Source organism: Furipterus horrens, unplaced genomic scaffold, assembly GCF_987537825.1.
Source record: "Furipterus horrens unplaced genomic scaffold, mFurHor1.1.pri manual_scaffold_11, whole genome shotgun sequence".
Lineage (NCBI taxonomy): Eukaryota > Metazoa > Chordata > Mammalia > Chiroptera > Furipteridae > Furipterus > Furipterus horrens.
The window spans coordinates 61,308,778-61,326,155 of record NW_028327181.1 but is presented as its reverse complement, the minus strand read 5'-3'; the positions used below and the strand labels follow the sequence as shown (position 1 = coordinate 61,326,155).

At 45.0% G+C, this 17,378-nt stretch overlaps 1 protein-coding gene across 1 annotated transcript in view; it reads right to left on the bottom strand.

The window, feature by feature from the left end:
- Nucleotides 1-8,887, bottom strand: part of MYO18A (myosin XVIIIA) — a 92,870-nt gene extending 83,983 nt beyond the window's left edge. The window contains exon 1 of the mRNA XM_090257655.1: nucleotides 8,800-8,887. The gene's annotated coding sequence lies outside the window, so the exon portion shown is untranslated. The remainder of the gene's footprint in view (nucleotides 1-8,799) is intronic.
- Between the last annotated feature and the right edge of the window lie 8,491 nt (nucleotides 8,888-17,378).

Below are 17,378 nucleotides of genomic sequence, written 5' to 3'. Positions count from 1 at the left end.
TTTCTAGAGCAGCGCTATCCAAAAGAAATGTAATTCAAGTCATATAGTAATTTTAAATTTTCTAGCAGCCACAAATAAAAAGGTTTAAAAAAAAGGTGAAGTTAACTTCAATGATACCATTTATTTAATGTAAATGTATCCAAAATATTGTCATCTTAGTATGAAATCTATATAAAAATATTGAGGTATCTTATATTCTCTTTTACTGAGTCTTTGAAATCCAGTGCATATTTTACACTTAGAGCACATCTCAGTTCAGACTAACCACATTTCAAGTATCCAGCAGCCCCATGGGGCTAGATGCTATAGGGCTGGGCAGGACAATTCTCAAGAAATCTTTAGTTGTAGAACACATCCAAAGGGATGGGAAATCTGGTCTAGTCCCTAACTCCCTTTGAGCCTGGCAGGTATCCCTTTCCTCTTCTCACCTCAGTCTCTACCTGATAAAACAAAGTTCCCTTTGAACTTTTTGGTTCTAAAAGCTCCATGCTGGGAGTAGGAAGACAAGAAATCTAGGGCCCAACAAGGACAAAGCCAAGGGCAACCTTGGCCAACTGGGTCTGGACCGATCTGGGGTGGGGAGTGCCTGACAGCATGTGTCTTCTTTTTGGGGCTCTGCTTTGACACGAGGAGTCTCTCTCTCTCTCTCCTCCTGAACCATTGATGGGGGTGTGACACACACCTACCACATGCCAGGACATAATATCTTCAGCTGGCCACTGCCTGCCTTACCCCTCACCCACCACTACACTTCACTGTCTTAAAATTTTAAAAAATATATTCATTGATTTTAGAGAGAGAGGAAGGGGGAGAAACAGAGAAAAACAGCAACCAGCTGCCTCCCATACGCACCCTGACCAGGCATTGAACCCCCAACATTTTGGTATATGGGATGACACTCCAACCAACTGAGCCACACCAGCCCAGGCTACTTGCACTGTCTTAAAGGGCTGGTTTGGAAGATGGCTCCAGGGGGTACTGTGGAGAAATAAAGAAAGAAACCCACCTCAGGGACTTGACACTCAAGGGACAAATGAGTATCTTGGCCTCAGCCTTACCACAGAAAACCCAAATGCCTTCAGTGCGGTCCCACCAAGATATCTTTCAGTCTCCAATTCTCACTCTGCAATCCCTATCCAATCCTGGTTCTTTGCTGGGGGCTAGATATTTGAGCAGTTATCAACAGAAAAGAGGCCCAGAATTCTAGAATCTTTGGGCTGGAAAGGTCCCTGGGAACTAATTTCATATAAATCCCTGTCTTGGCAAAAGCGTGCCCCTCATCGTCATCATGACAGGCAGGAACAACAGCCACAGCAGCAGCAGCACAGGGGTTAGTGTGGGCAGGAAATGTTAGGAGGTCTGGTATCTAGGCCTGGATCTGCCAACAAATCACCAGGGGATCTTGAGCCTGTCACTTTGCTCAAGGTTGTACTAGATGATCTAGGTCTCTTCTAGCTCTAAAATTCCAAATATCTAAGTCTCTTGTGGACACAGGTTAGTTATTAACTTTCTGCCAAAGATACTCCTCTCATCCCAACCCTGAGGCCTCTGGAGAATGAGTCCAGTTCAGCCCTTCCCTCAACACCCCTGTGTTGCCACTGTTATCTGCACAGCTCACAAGGTACCCCTTCCCCACTGTCATTCCTACTATTGCCAGTCCTGACTGTGGCCTGGGTTCTGTCCTGTGCCACATGTCTGGAGGTACCTGCAACCTCCCGTTTCGGGGTCAGACCTGCAATGCAGCTGCAGCTGCTGTTGCTCCTATGTTCCTCAGTACCCGAGTTGGTAGAGACCTGGCCTCTGTCACCTTTTTGAAGAGCCCGAACTTGCCAGTAACTCCTGTCCTCATGTCCAAAGTCTCCAGGAGCAATGACATCACCTCTCCACTCTCCATTCCAGGCTGCAATTTCTACCTGCTTCCCCTTCATCTCTTACTCTCTTCAGTGAAGGAAACCTTACAGTTTTTCTGACCTCCTTCTCACCTTTCTCCCCTCACCCTACTCCAGGAGGCCTTTCTAATTTTAAGTAAAGAAGTATGTATGTAATTTAGGGTATGTACGTAAAGTGGGGTATGTATCTTACCCAAATCATTTTGACCCTACTATCTTCAAAATCAAAGCAAAGCACAGCCGACTCAGTGAATTCAACTGCTTTATCACTTTAAGACAGAAAGCATTTTGAGGGCAAGGACCATTCAACTCAAGTATGCATCTATCAGTTCACCAACAGGAAAAACAAATTTACATATTCATATAATGGAATACCACTCAGCAATAAAAAGGAAACTACTGATACATGTAAGAGGGATGAATCTCAAAAACATTATGTCAAGTGACAGTAAAAGAAGCCTTTGACAAAAGATTACATATTGGTATGTTATTATTTATATGAAGTTCTAGTACAGGCAAGACCAACCTAAGATGGAAAAAAATCAGAACAGTGGTTAATCTGGGGGTGGGGGGGATAGGGATTGCTTGAGAAAGCGCATGAGGAAACTTTTCAGGATGAGGCTCATGTTACATATCTTGATAGGAGTTTGGATTGACAGGTGTATACATTCGTCAACAGTAACCAAATAGTGCACACGGGTTTGTGCATTTCATTGTGTGAAATATTCATTCAAAAGAAAAAAACTGTAAATAAATACTGAACTCTAGTTAATATGTATGCTAAAGTATTTGGGGCAAAGTATACTGATGTTTACGAATTACTTTGAGATGCATCAAAAATGTAAGATAAGCCATGAATGGATCAAGGGATAAATACGTGATAAAGCAAGGAGAGTAAAGTATAATTGTAGAATCTATAAGGTGGGGGTTGTTCATTGTAAAATTCTTTAACTTTTCTTAATGTTTGCAGAGCTCTATGATAAAATATTGAGGAAAAATATGTATCTCTCAAAGCACCTATTAAATGCAAGGGATATAAGATAAATAGAACTAATGAAAAAACTTAGGTTTCAGATGTCAGGTAACAAACCTGGGAACAAATTCAAGTTAATAGCTATGTAATCTTGGGCAAGTCACTCAAGGCCTCTGTGCCTCCATTTTTCCCATTTTTGACATGGAGATAATAATAGTACCTACCACATAAGGCATGGGAAGTAAGTGAAATATGTGTAGAAGCCCTTTATATAATGCCTAGCCCAGAGCAGGCCCTCAAGAATGGTACGCAATAGAAGCAGGATATATTCTCGCCAACTGAATGGGATGGTAGAGAGAATAGTAAAGCACACAAATTACTATCAGCACAAGTGTGACTAAAATAAGTGTAGGCACAAAAATCTCAATGCTGGAAAGGACCTTTGTATATAGAAAGTAAAGCCCAAAGAAGTGAAGGCAATCCAATCAGCACATGGCCAACCTGGGTCACCCTGGCTCAAGTCCAGAGGCCCCATATAGGTACTGCCAGGGATAAGGACAGGCAACTCACAGATGCAGAAATATGAATGGCCAACAACCTGAATGAGTATTCCGCCTCAGTAATATCCAAACGTGTGAAATAAAAGAGGTATACCATTGTTCACTTGGCAGTTCAGTAAAAAACTACCAAATTAGTAAGAACAATCAATTAGAGGATGGAAAGTAGGGCATTACATATGTGTTGGGGGAGTATAAATTGGTATTAAGGCAGGCAAGTTGGTGGTACATATGAAAATATTTAAATATTCATAATCTTTGGGCAATTCATCTTACACAACATCTATAGATATATTCATACAATAAACATGGCTAATCTTTTTTTTAAAGATATTTATTTATTTATTTTTAGAGAGAGAAGGGAAGGGAGGGAGAAAGAGAGAGAGAGAGAAACATCAATGTGTGGTTGCCTCTCACACATCCCCAACCAGGGACCCATTAACAACCCAGGCATGTGCCCTGACTGGGAATCAAACTGGCGACCCTTTGGTTCGCAGGCCTGAACTCAATCCACTGAGCCACACCAGCCTGGGCAATATAGTTAATCTTTGTATTGTTTGTAATAGCAAAATTCTGTCACTATGAATGACCATCACTTAGGGAAGTAGCTAAATTATAGAACTGGGTAGTTATTAAAAAGAATGAGGTAAATTTGTGTATGATGACCTAGAAAGATTTTATACTATATTATTAAATAAAAAAAGCAAGTGGTCAGATAGTATATAATTTTTAAACACCATGTAAATGTGTTAATATATATAAGGTACATTACATATAATATTTGCATTTGCATAGAAAAAATGTATGCTCTGTGGGAGAGAGGGATTTTAGAAGGGTCAAAGTAGACTTGTGTGTTATCTCTATTGTTTTAATTCTTTACAATAAGAATACTTAGCTGGTAGATGTGTGTGTATGCGTATTTAAGCTTTAGATGATGGGAATATATATAGTTTTTCTTCTACTTTTGTGCATGTTCTTTATTTCCTACAGAAAAAATATTTTTAATATCTATATAAAATTATATTTTCATAACGTATAATATCTTAAGTTATAAATATATAAAAAATATACAACAAGCTTTTGAAAACTAGTCTGGAAAGATCCATTGCAAAAATTTATCAGTGGTTTTTGTCTGTGGAGTATTGGCAAAGAGAGTAACACTTGCTTTCTACCTAGTACACTTACTGCAGATTAAACTTTTTTTCAGCATATTACTTTTGCAATTGTAATTTTTTTTAAGAAAGAAAAAGAAAAAAGACAGGTCTGACGAATAAGCAACTCATTTAACATTAAAGCTGTAAAATGGTAAGTTCAAGATTGCCCTCTCATGCCTTGAAACAATTTCAGTGACTTGGGGGACTTGGTTAAAATAGATCTCACTGTTGTCTTGTGGCTTTAAGTGGGGACAGATTTAAATGGGTCACCCTGAAGCTGGCAAAGTAGAAACCCCAGGAAATGGAAACTATAACGTTAGCATCCCAACACTTGGCTGCTGTGGGTGGATACTTAAAAGAGTCAGTTCCCCCCACCCAACCCCAGACAACACTCATAAATAAATACAAAGGAAATGCTTTCCCAAGAGAGCCGGCCTCTTTCGCTTGGCCTCTGACCTCCCTGAGTGGCCATTTCCTACAGCCCCAAGGCCTTTATCTCGGTGCTAGCCCACCGAGGGCTGCAGAAACAGCCCGGTGGGGCTCGCACGGTACCTGGTGGGGCTCGCATGGCACCTGGCCTGGCCCGGTGGCCCCAGCTTGAGCGGCGCAGGGTGACGCCTGTTCCTGCGGCCGCCGCTGAGCTGCTCCTGCTGGGTTCTGCTGAGCTCCGCAGAGCCCCGTGACTCACTGCCAGGTCACACGGAGCTTACTGGCTCCAGGTGTGCTCCCTCACTCAGCCTCACACGTCTCACATGACATCAGCCGCCGGCCGGCCTGACGACTCCCGGCTCCCTTCCCCGCCTGCCGCGCAGCCGGGACCCAGCAGCACCCCCTGCGCTTCCAGGTACCAGTGCCCAGTGCTGCCACGGCCCGCAGGCACCTCCCGTCCCTGGAACGCAGATCCCACAGGCCCCGGGAGAACGCGAGCAGGAGAGGTGCCAGCAGCCAAGCCAGGTCCCGCGCTGCGCTTCCAGGTGCAGCTCCTCTCTCTCCTGGAGAACCTGCTGCAGCTCGCTGGGCCCTGAACTCAGTTAACACTACCATCCGCACCCCACCTGCTGTGTGACCTTGAGCAAGTCCTGTCCCTTCTCTAGCCCTCAGATGTTTCAACTCTAAAATGTCCATGGGCCTGAGAGTTCAGACTTGGCCCCAAGCCCTTGATTTTGCTGGAGAGATATTCTGCCGAACCACAAACTGCAGGTTCTAATCCTGGTCTGCCTCTGACTTGCTGTGTAACCTTGAACTCTTCATCCAACATCTCTGAATATAAGAGTATAATAAAAATAATCCCTTGCAAATAACAATAAAAGTAACTGGCAGAGAGAGAAAGGGCCTTAGGCCCTGTAAAATCATCAGTCCACAATTTAAACTGCTGCCTGACTCTAAGCTATTTGAAATGTCAAAGGAATGTGGATAATTTATAAGCCACACAATTCCTATCTCCAGAGAAAGGGCAGGAAAGTAAGTGGGGACAGGCTTTCCAGGTCTGCTCCCCACCCTCCCAATCCAGCTCCCACGAGGGCCCCACCCTACGCTCTAATTCAGTCCACCTCAGAAAATGGTGATGGGGGCTAAGGGGCAGTGAGCAGATCTTAAAGCACTCAGGGGCCTGACCCAAAGCAGAACATAAAAGCTCAATCAAGCCCCTAACCCAGTCCTGTGGGAACCTGTTAATCAGGGCGCAGAGTGAGCTGGGCCCTCTTATCCCCTCAAACCTTTAAACTAACTCAGCTTTACCCACCATGCCCAGGAGAGGCCTGGGACAAGGAATGGGGCCCAAGGCCACCAACGGGACCCTGCTCACATGGATTCTCTGGTTCCAGTCTGTGGTGTCCACTCCAGGTGAGAGAGGTCTGACTGGGGACAGACCTTTGGTTTGAAGGAGACAGCACAGCGCTGCTGCCCTGGAGACCTATGACACACGAAGTCAGGATCAAGCTTTCCTTAGTTGGAACAACTCCCTGCTCCACCTGGGGAGGGTGGATTCTCCCGTTCACACAAGCACCAGCTCTGCCCCGCCCAGTCTGCCTTCAGGTACCTGCCTCTGAGGGACTCCAGAGTTTTCGGGTCCAACTTCTGAAGACAAGAGCAGTTTCAAGCTTGGCCAGTGAAGAAAGCTCCAGGCAAAAGGCTGGCTGCCCGGACTGCCAGGGAGTGAGGCTGAGGGACCCAGCAGGAGTCAGGAAGGACACAATCAGAGTGAGGGCAGCTGAGGAGAGCCTGCGGCATGGGAGGAAGCCCGAAGGCACACACCCTGGCACCTGAGCCAGACCGGGAAAGAGTAAACAACCTAGATGCTCAGAGCTGCCAGGCACCAGGTCATCAAATGTTCAAAGTTCAAAGCTCCCAAAGGAAATGACCACCAGCATTCTATCCCTGCCACCCCCACCTGCAACCCTTCTCAGTCCCCTAAGTCCCCCCACAATATCTTTCCCTACTGTCTTCCTGGAATTGAGGCCCCAACTCCAATGTCCCCAACCCCAAATTGCCAAGCACACCTCCACCCAAGGCTATATATAACCAGGCATGTCCAGCAAACAGGAGGATGTTTCCTGGAAAGACTGCATCACAAAAAGTCAGAGGGGAAGCTGAGGAGGTGGCAGGCCATTGACAAAGAGCAGTGAGGTCTGTCAGGAAGCCAGCGACCTTGGGAGAGCAACTTTCAATATCCCCGAATAGAAAATAGCCACTGAACCAAAAGGGTGGGGAACGGTTACGCAAGTCTGGGCCCATTGCCATGACAACAGAATACCAACTAGCCCCCCAAAAGGGCTCCAGACCTAATAAGCACACAGAAAGGCAGCTTGAACCTCTAGAGTCAGTGTCTTGCTAAGGTGATCTTGCTCTTAACTGCCTGGACATGTTCCCTCCCTCCCAGAATGGCCCAATGCATACACACTTTGCACTCTGGGGGATTTACAAGGTCTCCTCAACCACAGACATGCCAGGCACTCAAAAGATTAAATGAATCCATGCAAACCTGCCCAAGTCATTGGCAAGGTGAAGCGGAGAGGGAATCCAATTCCATAATTTTGGGGGACCATCTATGAGGGCAGGAAGGCCATAGGCAGGAGCGCTCCTCCCAGGAAGCATCGTTCCAGGCCTCTCTACACAAACACAAACCATGAAGACACTGCCAAACACATGCCAAACCAGGCAAAAGGAGTACCCGCTAAAACACTGGATGGCCTTCCCCATCCTCACCCCCCAGCTCATTCTGGTTGGCAGCCTTTCCAGCTAATCAGCGGGACACATGTGCCTTGCAACAGGGTGACACCCCCAATCCCACAACAAAGCCCCAATATGTGATGTGGCCCTGTAGGCCTTATCTCAGCCAGGAACATGATCCACTCACTAGGCTTGGCACCAAGCAGCAACCCCCCAACACAGGGTTGCGGGTGGGGGACAGCTAACCTTACCACCTCCCCTTCCCATTGTTGAAACAACTGGCGTGACAGGTTAGCAGGGCGGGGCGTCAGGGCAGTCTCTCCCAGAGGCCTGGCGCAGGCTGCCCCACCTTCCCACACACACCCCACCCCTTTGCAGGGAAAGGTGAGGTGAGCAGCCAGTCACAGGGGACAGCCTGCACTCCCTAGTCTCTAGAGCCTATCGTTCACCCACCACCCTCATCTTCCGTCCCAAGGGGCAGGGGCCTGGGGAAGGGGGGGGTCTCCATTGTTTAGCCAGCTGTCTAGCAGCTGCTCCTTTGAGAGCAGCCCGCTGTCGGCCTGGCAGTGAAAGGGTGAAGGCCGCTGGGAGGGATAAAGGGCTCTGTGGAGGTGCTCGCCTTCCCGGCTGCCTTCCAGAACCTCGGTGGGTCTGTCTGTCTGGCGGACCCGGGCCTGGCCCCAAGAAGCTCTCTATCCCCGAGGCTGCAGCCTCCATCCCGCAGCTTAGGGCCACTTGGGCTCCCCCTCGCCCCAAGTCCCCCCCAAACTGAAGACCACCCTGCCCTGCCCCCTCGCGTCGCCCGCTGGTAAAAAGGGGCTGGAGCTCGCCCTCTCCGCCCCTGCTGGTTGGTCCCCACTCTCGGTCGCCAAGCTCCGCGGCGCGGCCACAAACCAGAGACCGGAGACCGGAGCCGGGAGTATGGGCCGCTGCTTCCAGGGGACAGTTGGGGGGAGCAGGAGCGGCGGGCCCCGCCATCCGCCCGCCTTCCCGGCCCGAGCCAGCCCCGCCGCCCCGCCGGGCCCACCAAGCGGCTGCCCCCACCGCCCCGCACTCACCGGCCGCCGGAGCCCGCCCGGCAGGCAGCAGAAGCAAAGACGCGGCATCCAGCGGCCCCGGCCCGGTCCGGGCTGGAGCGCAGCGCGGCGCAGCGCAGCACCGCCCCCCGCGGCCGCGCGAGCCGAGCCGAAAGGGAGCTCCCTGCTGGCGACTCCGGGGATAAATGCCCGGCCTTCCGGGCAGCCCCCGGGCGCGCCTCCAGAGCGGGCCATGAGAGCGCCCTGCACGGCCCTGGGAGGCCGCTGTTCGTGTCTGAGAGGTCCTGCCTGAGGTCCTGTCTGCACTGGACACTAGACGCTGCTGGACATCCACAGGCAGGCACTAGGGTCGTACTGAATGTACAGAACAGGTTCCGGGCCCTGGTCTCTGCTGGCTGTGTCTAAGAGGGTGCTGCCCAGGGTAATGCTGTCCAGAGGAAGCAACTGAATCTTGCTGGCCACATCCTCCCAGGGTGGCTCTGCACAGGCAGACATAGGACGCTGCTGGATGGTGCCACATGACTCGGTCCAGAGCAGGCACTGCCTGCCATGTCCGAAGTGGGACTGGCAGAATGAACTCCCCAAGGTGTACACAGACTTCCCGTGGTTTGGTTTAAGAGAGCCCTGTCTCAGGTGGAGCTGCCTAGGGGGTGTACCAGGGCCCAGGGGACACAGCCATAAGTGGCACTAACTCCCTAAAGGAGTCCAACAATGCCAAGATTAACACCTTTCAGAAGCTTTTTAGAACGAGATTTGCCCCCTGGGTCTCTCATATTCTGTAAATATCAAGTGAGCTAATCTACCCAGTAAGAAAGAATTTTAGACTTCCTGGGAAAGGCCAGGTGCATTTAGAGACCAGACCTCCAATATAGATGCTATGTTTTGAATTTGGAGAGAGAGGAGAGGGAGAAAGAGAGAAAGATAGGGGCACTTCTACAGGAAGTATCCATACTAGAGTGGTGTACTTCCAGAACGTGGAAGAAACTGAATAGAGTAGTTCAGGAAAAAGAGTGTAGTAGACAAGGATAGTTTCCTCCATAGACAGCCCAACCAGGAACTTCTTCAGGCAGTGGTGGCTCCACCTGACAGACCTAGGAAGGTTGGAGGGAGGGGCTCAGGAGCAAAGGGCTGAATAACAGCTAGGTGATCCTGAGGAATACACCACACCCAGGATGTGTATTGTGGATAAAAGAATGGCAAGCAACTAAACTGAATTCAACAAACATTTACTGAGCCTGCTAAGAGTCAAGTGCAGCCCCAGGCACTCTGGGGGACACAGAGGAATAAGACATGGAGACTCTATCTAGGGAGCTCACATGGGGGTTGGGGGAATGGGGGTGAAAAGAAAGCTGCTCTGAGGACATGACATTTGAGTGGAACCTTGGAGGCTAGGTAGGACAATGACTATCACTACTGCTTCCTGAACATCTACTATGTGCTAGATACTACCTGTTTTCCTCACAACAAACCTATGAAGGAAACATTATTATTATTGCTAGGGATTGAGTGCATGAACTCTAGATCCAGGTTGCTGCTTGAAATTTTAGTTCTGTCAAGTACTAGCTGTGTCACTCTGGGTGATCTACAAAACCTCTCTGTGCCTCAGTTTCTTTAACTGAAACAATGGGGATAATAATAGTGCGTGCCTCAAAGCTTATTTTGAAAATTAAATGAGTTTAGTCTTTTCAACAAATGGTGCTAAAAAACTGGCAAACATATGAATCTAGACACAGACCTTACACCCTTTACAAAAATTAAAATGGATTATAGACCTTAAGGCAAAACACAAAACTAAAACTGCCAGAAGATAACATGGGAAGAAACGTAAATGGCCTTAGGTATGGCAATGATATTTTTACATACAGCGCCAAAGACATGATTCCTAAAAGGAAGAACTGATAACCAGAATTTCATTAAAATTTCAAACTTCTCTGGTAAAGATAATGTCAAGAGAATGAGATGACAAGCCACAGACTGGGAGAAAATATTTTCAAAAGATACATCTGATAAAGGACTCTTATCCAAAATGTACAAATAACTCTTAAAACTCAACAATAAGAAAACAATCTGATTTAAAAATGAGTCAAAGACCTGAACAAACACTTCACCAAAGAAGCTACGCAGATGGCAAATATAGGGGATTGCAAATTAAAACAATGAGATACCCCTACACGCCAGTTAGAATGGCCCAAACCCAGAACACTGAACACACTAAATGCTGGCAGGAACGTGGACTGACAGGACCTGTCATTCATCATTGGTGGGAATGCAAAATGGTGCAGTCACTTTGGAAGACAGTGTGGCAGTTTTTTACAGAACTAAATATAGTCTTATCAAAAGATTCAGCAATCACATTCTTGTTATTTACCCAAATGAATTGAAAACTTAGATCCACACAAAAAACCTGCACACAGGTGTTTATAACAGCTTTATTTATAATTGCTAAAATGTATAAGCAACCAAGATGTCCTTTAGTAACTGAATGGATAAACTATGGTACATCCAGACAATGGAGTCTTATCAGCACTAAAAAGAAATAAGCTATCAAGCCATGAAAAGACATGGAGGAACTTCAAATACATATTACTAAGTGAGAGAAGTCAATTTGGAAAAGCTATATCATTCCAACTCTATGACATTCTGGAGAAAGCAAAATAATGGAGACAAAATGATGAGTGGTGTCAGGGGTTGGGGGAAAGGAGGGATGAATAGGCAAAGATGATTTTTAGGGCAGTGAAACTACTCTCTATGATATTACAGTGATGGATACATGTCATTATACATTTGCCCAGACCCATAGAATATACAACACCAAGAGTGAACCCTATAGACTTCAAGTATATGGGAACTCTGTACTTTCAGTTCGATTTTGCTATGAACCTAAAATTGCTTTAAAAATAGTTTATTAGTTTTTTAAGCATTTAGTGAGTTAATATATAAAAGGAACAGTGCCCAGCACATAATAAGTATTCTGAACTGTTAGCTTTTTAATTTTCTATTTTTTAAAATAATTTATTTATTTGTTTGTTTGTTTATTTATTTATTTTTAGAGAGAAGGGAAAGGAGAAAAAGAGGAAGAGAAGCATCACTGTGTGGCTGCCTCTCACTCACGCCCCCAACTGGGGACCTGACATGCAACCTACTCATGTACCCTGACTGGGAATCGAACCAGCGACACTTCACTCACAGGCCGATGCTCAATCCACTGAGCCACAGCAGCCAAGGCCTCTGAACTGTTAGCTTTATTATCATACCTTTCCCAACTCACAACGCTGGAAACTAAAGCACAGACAGGTTTATGACTTGGACACAACCTATGAGTGGCAGAGTCACGATGTCCCCAAGGCTCCAAAGCCCATGGTCTTTTCCCCACATCATGGCAGTGAATGGATAGGCATATTAACATGTTTTATTTATGTGTGTCCACATCTAGGGCACTCTTGGGGAAGCATACCTCTAGCCTGAATCAAGAACCAGTTTCAGAGATCAGGTAAGATTAAAACAACAGGGCAACACTGTCAATGACTCTGGCTCATGATCACTAGGTATTTGGTCTTTTACTTCCCAAAGGTCAGAATAATCCCTGCCCTGGCTCTAAGTAAAAGTAAAAGTAAAAGTAAAAGTAAAAGTAAAACTAAAAGTAAAAGTAATGCACCTCTCTCCCCCCTCATGGAAAAATGTCAAAGCAGTGTCCACATAAAATAGCCCAAATGACTGTGGAAAGGCCATTTTTTCCAGATTCCTAAGCTCCTAAACAAATCTGACTTTAACTGAGAAGTCCCTTCAGAAAGATAATAAAATAATAATAATAATAATCACTTATATTAATTGAACCCTTACAATGGGTCAGGTGCTATGACAGGCATCTCATTTTGTCCTTACAATCACTCTATTAAGAAGGTGATGTTATTATTCTCATTTTGCAGATTAAGAACTAGGTTTAGGAAGATGAAATAATTTGCCCAACATCTGAAACTAGCACAGAATAATACTGAATGTAAACTCTAATTGAAAAAAACAAAAATAAAAATAAATTCACACAAGCCCTGACCTGGGTGGCTCACTTGGTTGGGCATTGTCCCGCAAAGCGATAGGTCACTCGTTCAATTCTCAGTCAGGGCACATGCCTGGATTGTGGGTTTGGTCCCTGGTTGGGGTGTGCAAAAGGCAACTGATAGGTGTTTTTCTTGCATATCAGTGTTTCTCTCCCTCTCTTTCTCCCTCCCTTTCCCCTCTCTCTAAATATTAACAGATAAAATATTTTTAAAAATCGTACAATGCCAGTATTTTTAAGAAATAATTTGTCCAAGGCCACATGGCTAATAAGTAGCACAGCCTGGAACACTTGCTCTGAACCACTCTGCTAGGTTGTGTCCTGGGAGGAATGAAAAGTGTATGGACTTTGGGGCCCCACACAGAGAGGACACTTGGTGTAGCAGTTGCTGGCAAATTGCTTAGCTGTTCTAAGCCTCAATTTCCTCATGTATAAAATGGGGATAATAAAGTGCCTACCTCATAAGGGTGCCAGAGGATAAAATGAGCAAATTCATTTAAAGCAATTATTAGCCCAGTACTTGACACGCAGTAAGTGGTTAACAGATGTTAACATCTGACCCTCCACTTCCTCATCTGTAAAATGAGGGAGGGCTGATAATAATATGTGTCAGTTATTGTGAGGCTTAGAAGAAACGGCAAATGTAAAGCATGTGAGATGATTCTTGTCACATGGTAAGCTTCCACCATATAACCCTCTAAAAGGCATCACAAATTAGCAAGACAGCTTTTTACAAAGCCCATTGAATTGCAAATCTGCCTAATAGCTAGTGTTCAGATAACAAAAGCACACCTTGAATATTGTTTCCAAAATGCATTTATTGGTTCAAGATCCTCTATTCCTCTGCATAGGAGCTTGGCGTGTGGGTGGAGAATGCTCTCCAGGAAACTTAAAAGCAAAATCCTTAGAGGAGAGTACCTGCCACAGATCAGCCTAAAATAAAGGAGCTCATCTCTGAAAAGTTTTATTTGGGGAAAATTCAAACATATACAAAACTAAACAAAATAACATAACACACCCCAAAGTACCCATCATAAAACTTCAAGAGTTATCAACTCATGGAAATCTTGTTTCAACTACACTCCTTCATACCAGTATTAATTTTGAAGCAAACCCAGATATCATATCACTTCATCTGAAAGTATGTCAGTGTGCCTCTCTAAAAGAAAGAATTGTTTTAATCAAAAGCACAATATCATTGTCACACCTGAGATTTTTTAACAATAATTCCTTAATAAGGAATCAGTGTTCAAATTTCCAATTATCTCTGTAAATGCCTTTTTGAAAACTGCTTGTTTGTTTGAATCAATATTTACATGCTACAGTCAGTTGATATGACTTTCAAGTATCTTTTAATCTACAGGTTTCTATTCTGTCTTTTTTATTTTTTTTCCCTGCAGCAACTTATTTGTTGAAGAAAGTAGGTCTTTTTATGCTGTAGAATTTCCAAAGTCCGGACTTAGCTGATTGCATTCCCATGGTTTAGTTTAATATGATGATCTAGCTTCTCTATTACTTATAAATTGGTAGATAGATCTAGAGGATTGAACAGCTTTGAGTTTTATTTTTTGGCAAGAACACTTTACAGGTAGTGTAGCCTTTCTTCAGGAAGTGTACAGTGACCAATTGTCTCTGAAATGACACTTTAAGACATTAAAAATATGATGATCTCACTAGAAGTGTAAGAATAAAGAGAACCTATTCATCAACAGATGAATGGATAAATAAAATGTGGCATTTATATCCAATAGAATACTATTCAGCCATAAAAAGGAAGAAAATTCCGACATGTGCTACATGATTGAACCTTAAGGACATTATACCAAGCAAAAGAAGCCAGACATAAAAGGACAAATATTTTGTGATTCCATTTATATGAGGTACCTAGAATATGCAAATTCATAGAGACTTAAAATAGAGCAGATGTTACCATGAGCTGGGGGGAGGAGGAAATGGGGAATTACTATTTAATGAGTACAGAGTTTCTGTTGGGGATGATGAAAAAGTTCTAGAAATGGCTAGCAGTGGTGGTTGTATAACATTGTGAAAGCACTTAACGCCACTGAATTCTACACTCAAAAATGGTTAAAATGCTAAATTTTATGTTATGCGTATTTTACCACAAAAAATTATTTTAAGAGCCTGGTTATTGCATAAAACAAGGCCCCTCTTAAACCCTCGACGGCGTTGGTGTATCTATTGGCCTTTCTCTGAATGAGCAGCCTTACTACTGTACACATAGTGTGGGGCTCTTGCTGTGCTTCCAAAAATTTCATGGCTTCTGCCTGACTCTACAATGAGCAGGGGATCCACAGCACCACCGGTCACAAGTCCAGTGTCCTAGGCTATAGACATCTAGAAGCAGAGCTGTGGAGGCAGCCGGGACACAAGCTTCTGGAGTCACAAGGTTTGGAGTTGAGCCTGTCTTTGCCATTTACTTGCCACAAGAGCTTAGTTAAATAACTTAACCTCTCAGTTTCCATTCCTGTAAAATTAGGGCTACAACCTCCTACCTCACAGGGTTGTTGTAAGGGTTGAATTAGGTTGTATCACGGTCAAGTGCTGTAAAAAGAGAGGGCTTTGTTTGTTACTATGCTTGGAGTGATTCAAAGAGGATATCACTAGGACACAGGTTTATCAACTCATTGGGATGCTTCTTGGCAAGGTAAGCAGTAGAGTGGCCAACTGTCCTGGTTTGCCCACAATTGAGGGCATTCTCAGGATGTGAGATTTTCAATGCTAAAACAGAAAGTCCCACACAAAGGGGACACATTAGTTACCCAACCAGTGATCTCCCAATTGCTAATTCTAGGATCTGCCTCTCAGGCTTGCTGACTATTTTCTACTTGACCTGCCTTCCTTCTAGAAACTCTCTTCTCAGCTTGGCCTCCAGAACCTCTACTTCTAGATCTCCTTGCTGACTATACATCCTCTGTTTGACCTTTAATGTTGGTGCTTTCCAGGATTTCTGCCTCTGCTTTCTGCTACTATGATTCTACAACTCCTCCTTGGAGATTCTTGTCCATTCCTAGGACTCCGAACCACCTCCCACACAACGGATTACTCCTAAATCTCCATGGCAGGAATCACTCTCAAAGCTAGCTTGGTTCTAGCACCATGTCTTGCAGATACCCCAAATGAATCATGTCCAAAGCCAAATCTACAACCTTCCTCACCAACTTGTTTGGTTAATGACCTTTAACCCTCAGTCCATGAAGTCAGAAGTCCACTCTCCCTGCCTCTTCCCTCTCCCTCAGCTCCCACCCACTCAGGCATCTATTGGTTCCGCTTCCCAAATCTCTCTCCAGTATGCATCATTTGCTCATTCCTACTGCCATTGCCTCAGTCTGGGCCTTGTTAGCTCTCAGCTGGACAATTGCCACAGCCTCCTCCCAGTCACATGCTTCTACTTCATTCCCTCCAACCCCTCCTCCATGTGGCTACCAGAGAAATCCTTCTAAAATACAGATATGAACATGTCACTCCCTGGCTTAGAATTCTTCAAAAGCTCCAAATGACTTAGTACAGGGGTCAGCAAACCTTTCCCACAAGGCTTCACAGGCCAGAAGGCCTTCGTCTTAACTATGCAATTGTACCATTGTAGCATAAAAGGAGCCATAGACAATACAAAAATGAATGGGGATGTCTGTGTTCCAATAAACATTTATTTACAAAAACAGGACTCTAATTTGCTGAACCCTGGCCTAGGAAATGGAATCTAAGCCTCTTAGCATAACTCAAAAGGCATTTGCCCCCTTGCTTCTCAGGACCTAGACATCAATAGTCTGAGGGCCAAGGAAAACAGCTTCCATGGCAGCAGGTAGGACTCCAATTAGATATTGGAAAGAACTTTCTTAGCTGTTAAAGGCTGTTCAAATTGGTTCAAGTTGTGGGAGGAGGTAAAAGAATGTCCATCTCTTATGATTTTCTGATATGTCTCAGGTGTAGCCCTGTCTGGACCTACTTCTAATTCTGGCCTAAAGATATAAAACTTAAGTAAAATTGGCATATACGAGTTGAACCGCTATCCCACACAAAGCACAAGCTAAGAACAGGACTGTGTGTTCTCTTCTTGCAAAGCACACTATTACCACCCTGCCTGCAACTGAGGTACAAAGACCAGTTACACAGCAGAGTGCATTTAAATAACTGCCCAAAGCTGCAGTAAAGGGGAAGTCACAAAACAGTGCATGGCTAATTATCAAGTGGAATCATCAAGGAGGCTCAGGGGAGAAAAAGCCCAGAGGAGAGGTCAAGGAAGGCTTCAGAGAAAGAGGGTCAGATCTGCACTCTTAATAGTGGAATTTAGATGATAATATTAGCACCTTTTGCTTGCTAAGGAATGTTGTGTACCTGACCCTTTATTTAGATTATCTTATTTAATCCTCACAGTGACCCTGTGGAGTAGGTATTACTAGTTTCTTTATATACAGAAGGAAATTGAGCTGCCAAACACCAAGCAGTTTCCCCAAGGTCAAACTGAGTGGCTGAGCGGGATTTGAACCCAGTTAATTGGGCTTTTAAGGTTGCTAAGGCAGAGCTCCCC